This window comes from Brassica napus, unplaced genomic scaffold (genome assembly GCF_020379485.1).
Source record: "Brassica napus cultivar Da-Ae unplaced genomic scaffold, Da-Ae ScsIHWf_2601;HRSCAF=3349, whole genome shotgun sequence".
Classification (NCBI taxonomy): Eukaryota; Viridiplantae; Streptophyta; class Magnoliopsida; order Brassicales; family Brassicaceae; genus Brassica; species Brassica napus.
The window spans coordinates 50666-57783 of record NW_026015907.1 but is presented as its reverse complement, the minus strand read 5'-3'; the positions used below and the strand labels follow the sequence as shown (position 1 = coordinate 57783).

The following is a 7118-nucleotide window of genomic DNA, read 5'->3' as shown; positions in this document are numbered from 1 at the left end:
TTTACTGAGTTAAGAGTTGAGCTCTAACATATCATGCATGCAACAAATAGGTACCTATAGGAATTATAATCTCCAACACCTGAATAGAAACTTTAGATCTAGCAACCATCCTTCCATCGAACAACCCTTGCCAAGCTGAACAATTGACTTGTTCAACTTGTTTACTACTTTGTTTATTTAATTGCTATTTTACTGCTTTATAATATATTAGCCTAGTTTATTATAAATTGTTTAGATCTAATCGGTTCCTAGCTCCTTGTAGATTCGATCCATAAGTACTATAACTCGACCTCCTTTGATGAGAGTAACACTCTTTAGGGTAATTTGAGTGATATCAAATTTGGCGCCGTTGCCGGGGAGTTTTGATCGCCATTAGATCTTCTTTAGTTAGATTTAGTCTAGGTTTTGTTACTGTTCGAAAAACTCATAAAAGTTTTTCTTCTATTTCAGGTACATACATATCAGTACCAGAGCAATGAAGAGAAATTTCTAGGTCCTTCAAGCAAAGAACCTGTGGTCTATGCACGATCCGTAATTCTAAGAGGGAAGTATCGATCGACACCCTCCAAGCCGCATCGATCGATGGCATACACCTTCAATCGATCGACACCATTCATCCGACGTCGATCGACAAACGACAAGCAGCGGTGATCGACAGAGCCAACAAATCGTCAAACAACACTGTTCACCGAGGTACTATTCATCGAGGTATTGTTCATCCAGGTACTGTTCATCATAATACTATTCATGCTAGTACTGTTCATCGTGATACTATTCATCATGACACTATTCACTAACCGTCGATCGACACTATTCAAATTCCGTCGATTGACACTATTCCTGTCCCGTCGATCAACACTGTTCATCCCATGTCGGTCGACACTATTCATATCTCGTGATCGACACTGTTCATCTCGTATCGGTCGACACTATTCATATCCCGTCGATTGACACTGTTCATCCCGTGTCGGTTGACACTATTCATATCCCGTCGATCAACACTGTTCATCCCATGTCGCTTGATATCACTCAGATTACCCTAATAAGTGATCTTACTCTCTCAAATAAGAGTTTCGATTGTAGTACTTAGGGATCGAATCCACAGAGAGCAGGGGCACACAATAGACTATAGAAATCAAGGTTAAGCTAGGTAATCAATATTAAAACAGTAAATAAAGCAATGTGAACAAGGTAGTTGTTCGATTGATTGAGGTTGTAAACAGTAAGGAGAAATAGCTAGACCTAGGGATTTATCAATCAAGAGATTCAAAACTACAATTCAAGGATGCTAATAGCTTAAAGATTCATTCTAGAACTCGATTATAATAAGTAAGTAATCCATCTCTCAATGCAATTACTAATCAGATGTCTAAGTCTCTGTTCCAGCTTTCGCATGCGAACAAGAAGTGAGTGTCGATCGATGCTATGGTCTGAGCATCGATCGATACTTCCTCAGAAGAGCGTTAACGACCTAATCGATTATGCTCAACTAGACTCTTAGACCAAATTCTCATATGCGCCTAAGTATCTAATCCAGAAGCATTCGGGTTCTGTTAATTGGCTGCACTTTAATGCATCTCAATTGTCCTATGATTCTAGGTTCAAACAATCAGTCACACTTTCATGTGAATAAAACTATTCCAGATCCTAGTATTACAAATCACCCTGGTGTAGAAGTTCTATAGATAGCCTAGCAATTCTAATTGATTATCAGTTTGACATTAAGCTCATGAAATCCCTAAACCTAACAAGATGAACTACTCAGACATGATAGAAGAAACACAAATTATAGTCTGAATAATATAATAGAATAGAAAGCAATAATAAAATCAATGGAGTTTCAATCAATCTCTGAAGGATAATTGATCTTCTCTCCAACCCTAAAACAAGAATAATGGAGTAAAGAAAAGTGTAAAGAGAGCGTAGCCGTCAACAATGGCTTAGAATAACAAAAATAGGGTTTTTGGTCGTCCAAGGGCATTCTGGTAATTTGTGATGGCTTCTGGGCTTCAATTAGTCATAAAATATACTCAGCCCACATTTTGTCATCCATATCGATCGATATGAAGGCTTTCCCATCGATCGATATACATTCCTCTCTCGATAGACTCTCTCGCGAGGCAGACTGACCACTCTTCAGTAAAATGGGCAAACTCAAAAGCGAACTCAAAGCTCTATCTTGTGTCAAAAGATACCGGTGGTTTGATCTAACCGTGGATTAACTTAATACCGGTGGCATTGGAAAGCGAACTCAAAGCTCTATCTTGTGTCAAAATATGGGCTCAATTTAACAGTGGGAAGGTCTCCATCCATAGCTACACATCTGACCCGTCTGCGCAGCTCTGCACTTAAAAGGCTCCAAAAGACACCAAAATTACCATATTTCTCCAGAACGTACCTGAACCTGTAAATACTCTAAATAGACTCTATATTGTAGTAAATATATATAAAAAACACTTATAGACCATGGCTAAAAATGGGTAAAATTCATGGTCGATCAACTCCCCCAGACTTACCATTTTGCTTGTCCTCAAGCAAAACCAACAGGCAGTCTCTCTGAAAGAGGTTTGAAAATGGAGGAACTTACATGATTTAAAACTTAGAACCATCACCTCTACAATATTGCAATCCACATCTAAGAAGTCATAATTACAGAAGCACATTATACAATATCATAGCTTAGCAACCAAATTCACCTAGCCAACATCTTAGCAAATCATGTCTGACATTCCCCTCTACCAACCTCATTTCTTAACATAAATAAATGTGTATGCTTTACTTTGGAAGTATCGATCACAAGACACATGGACTCTTACCCCAACAGGTATCTGAGTAAACAGGTAGTCTTGTTCTGGTTTCTTTTACTCTATATCTCCCTTCTCTGAATCCTTTTTATCTCAATTCCAATGAACAAAGATGATGATGCAGTCCATCTTATTCACCTTCTTTTCGAATTTTTATTTTTTATTATATATATTTTTTTCTTTTCTTGACAAAGTGTAGGCGAATAGTGGGGTCATCGGTAATGTACCTACCCCTCGCTTCCAACAATGTGTGATCATTCTATTAGAGTAGAATAATGGGGTCATCGGTAATGTACCTACCCCTCTAAACCGTAAGAAATCATCTCAATCTTTTATTTTATTTTATTAGGATGACAAAGGGAGGAGAGAACGAAACCAAAATCACTCAGACTTTTACCTTTCAGACCTGAAGGAGGAATCCGATCCAGTGTATACCAAGCCCCAAGACAAGCAGTTAAGTCAAATTAGGTTGGAGGTCAGCTTCAGTTCCTTCAAACAATCTCAGCAAGTGTGAACATAGTTGACAGGTTGATCCACTTTAGTATCTTTAGTACTTTCTGCAATCAGTAAGTCTAGATCATCATCCCCTTCTTGACTCAATAAAAACAAATTTTGAAAATGTTTTAAATAAGATTCATAAAAGTAGATAAACGTTAGTAATCCCCCATACTTAAATTACACTGTCCCCAGTGTAACACAGTCGGTGGTAAGGGGAAAATCAAAAAGCAGAAGTACAAAATTTAACAAGTAAGAACGATATACCTGACCATATTAAGTGTCGATCGATGGAAAAGAGTTACCATCGGTCGCTGCAGGTGATGTACTGTCGATCGATATCGACATGCTCTAATCGGTCTATATTCAAGGCAATCGGCTACTCGGGTCCCTATTCTAAATATCTAACTCAAACATAATATGAGTATAACCTCCCCCAGATTTAAACAACAATATGAATAGTGTTATACAGTCTAAGATTGGTGGGAAAATAAACCATAAGGATGATATTTAACAAGGCTCGGGGGTATACATGCCTTTGATTTGAGTATTGATCAACAAAATTAAGTGTCGGTCGATGCTGATGCAGAACTCGTCGATTCTTGTGCAAACTCATCTGCTTGATATATTTTCCTATAACCTAACATAGATAAAATTCTAAAACTTAATAATATATAACTAATAAAACCAATTTGCTAATAATAAATTTTTTTTCGATGAACAGTCATTCTGCCACAGTAGCTCTGCTACAGTAACACAGCTACAGTAACTCCCGGTTTTCTGCTACAATGTCGGTCGATGTTGCTGCTACAGTATCGGTCGATTTCATTGCTACAGTGTCGCTCGATGCTACAGTGTCTCTGCTACAGTGGCATCGTTACTGTTCACTTCTTTTTTTTAAATCCTTAGAAAACAAGAAAAATCAGTAATAAATGAAAATTAAACCATATTTAAAACAAACCTAACATTGGGTTGCCTCCCACTCAGCGCTTATTTTAAGTCATTAGCTTGACTTCGGGAGATCTGATTTAGTCTGGATTAGCATGTGAACTTGCTCCAAAAAAAGTCTCAGGAGATGCCTCGACAGATGCGCATCAGTGCTGACGATCGATATCAGGAGATGCCTTGACAGATGAAGATTAATATCGATCGATGTACACAAGTACCATCGATCGATGTCGAGACACCAGACACGCAACATTTTGGATTCAGCAGACTTAAAAACCAAGGCCAAGCCAAATCAGCAAAATGCCCTGACGAGTTTTTAACCTAGTAGATTATATACTGCCTAAGTGTTTCGACGGCATGAGAGTTTTTTCTAGACCTAGTTTTGTTACAAGTTTCATTTGGGAGAGAAGATCACTTGTGATTGGAACTCCTTGTTTTCAATTTCTTTTCATCTATACTATGAGTTCCTATTCCTTTATTGTTATGAATTGCTTTGCTATGTCTGAGTAGTTCAATTATTAGATCCAGTGTTCAGATAGGTTTGAGGGATTAGCCCCAAACTATAGATCTCCCTTGTCGTGATATTCATGATAGATTTGTATTCATTGCTTGTTTTAGCCTTGCTAACTAGAACTTGATCATAGGATTGCATACTCAAGCAACCTTGTTATCCCATCCTGACATCTATCTATCATATTAGGACTGCTAGAGAGGGCTAACCGCCAATTTAGTATCTTAATAGGGCATTTCATACTCGCGCATAGGCCTGTCTAGAAGCCGTCGATGGATGTCCTCAACTGACAATCGATCGACGTTGACAAAGGTGTATCGGTCGACGTCTTAATAGACCATCGATCGACACTCTCTCGTCGTCGACATACTAACCGTTGAGACACGAGATCTAGTCTGTTAACCAGTGGTACATGCGACAGCTGATCACTGAGTTAAGCGAATGAGCTCTAATATATCATGCATGCAATAGTTAGGCATCTATAGGTATTATACTCCAACACATGAATAGTGGCCCTGCATCTAATATCATTTTCAACCAAGTTACATTTATTATTTACTCGCTTGTTACTATTGCTATTCCATTTAAACATTTACAACCTTTAGAGTTAATAAACACTAGATTTTAATTGTTCCCTAGCTCCTTGTGGATTCGATCCCTAAGTACTACATCTGAACCTCTTTTGATGAGAGTAACACTCCTTAGGGTAATATGAGTGGTATCAAATTTGGCGCCGTTGCCGGGGAGCTTTGATCGCCATTAGATTTAGTTTTATTGATTCTTATTCTTTTATCTACCCCCTTTCTAATAATCTTTTTTCTTGTCTTTTCAGGTGCATGCCCAGCGGTACCAGAAGCAACAAGGAGAAAGACTTGCTGTTCTCAGACGATCCTGCTAATTTGGAACGCACCATCCGTAGACGTCAACGTTCCACATCGCTCGACGCAACAACTTCGTCGTCAATCGATACGCACAACCAGCCGTCGACCGACACCAGACCGTCATCGTCGATCGATCCCGATCGTTCGACAACTATCGATACTACACCGCGTACGTCGATCGATACAGTGTCGTCAAAAATGGTAAATATAATTATTCTAACTCAGGACGAGAACGGAAACCTGTATGACCAGGCCGGTCATCTGCGTAATGCAACAGGTCAGAAAATAGATGCTCAGGGGACTGTAATCCCTGATGCTGATGATACAGGAGCTGCTCAACCTGTAGATGAGGACGCTCGATCGAAACCACTGGCCGACTACAATCGCCCAGATGAGTACTATTCCAACAGATCAGCTATTCGACTTCTGGAGATCCAGATACCCTACTCTGGGTTACCGCACGAGCATCCTATGGACCATCTGGAACGGTTCGAGGATCTAATCGCTGCTATTCGGATGGAAGGAGTCCCCGAAAATTACCTGCTGTGCAAGCTCTTCAGATACACGCTGAATGGAGAAGCAATGCACTGGCTTAGGCAGCAACCCACAGGATCTTTAATATCCTGGACCGACATCAAGAATGCTTTCTTACGAAACTTCTTCGATGAGGCGCGCGCTGAAGAACTTCGGAACAAAATTTCCACATTCTCGCAGAAGGCTGGAGAGTCCTTCAAATATGCGTGGATTAGATTTAGGTTCTTCCAGCGAGACTGTCCACACCACGGATTTAACGAAGTGCGGCTACTAAGCACTTTCTTCCGAGGTCTCGCCTTACAGTATCAAATGGCTCTTGATATGGCGAGTGAAGGAAACTTCACTACTCGGAATCCGTTGGAAGCTGTGAGACTTATCGAAAACCTTGCTAACAGCAGCAGCACCAAAAACACTGACTCTGAACGGAAGAAGTATGTAGCCTCTATCGGGAAGGAACAGATGGACAAAGTAAGAGCTAAGTTAGATGTGGTGCACGAGCTTCTTAGGAAGCAAGTCTGTTCAGCTGAAGGAGAAGTAGCAGATACGGAAGGAGAAGAAAATGTGAACTACATCGGAGGTACCGGATTCCAGAAATTTGGAAACGAGGGCGGAAACAGAAACTTCTTTGGAAATGGTCAAAGAAGTAACCAAAGTTTACAATTTCAAAAACCCTTCAACAACAGCAAAAGCTACTCGAACTCTAACTACCAAAATCCACCACCCCAGACTCAAGAAAGCAAGATCGAAGAAATGCTTGATCGAGTACTGTTGGGACAACAACAAATCACCGTGGATTTCAACGGTAAAATAGACTCCGCCTACAACAATCTGAACACCAAAATCGAGACCTTAGGGACTCAGGTGAGAAAACTTGAAACCCAAGTAATTCAGACGGGCGAGACTATAAAGAGGTAAGAAGCTTTCGCTAGAGAGGCAGGAGCCGAC

General features: G+C 40.0%; 1 non-coding gene across 1 annotated transcript; it reads right to left on the bottom strand.

Moving 5' to 3' along the window:
• Positions 1 to 6321: 6321 nt before the first annotated feature.
• On the bottom strand, positions 6322 to 6427 carry LOC125601540. The gene has a single exon (XR_007334311.1). It is a non-coding gene; the product is annotated as a small nucleolar RNA R71 (small nucleolar RNA).
• Between the last annotated feature and the right edge of the window lie 691 nt (positions 6428 to 7118).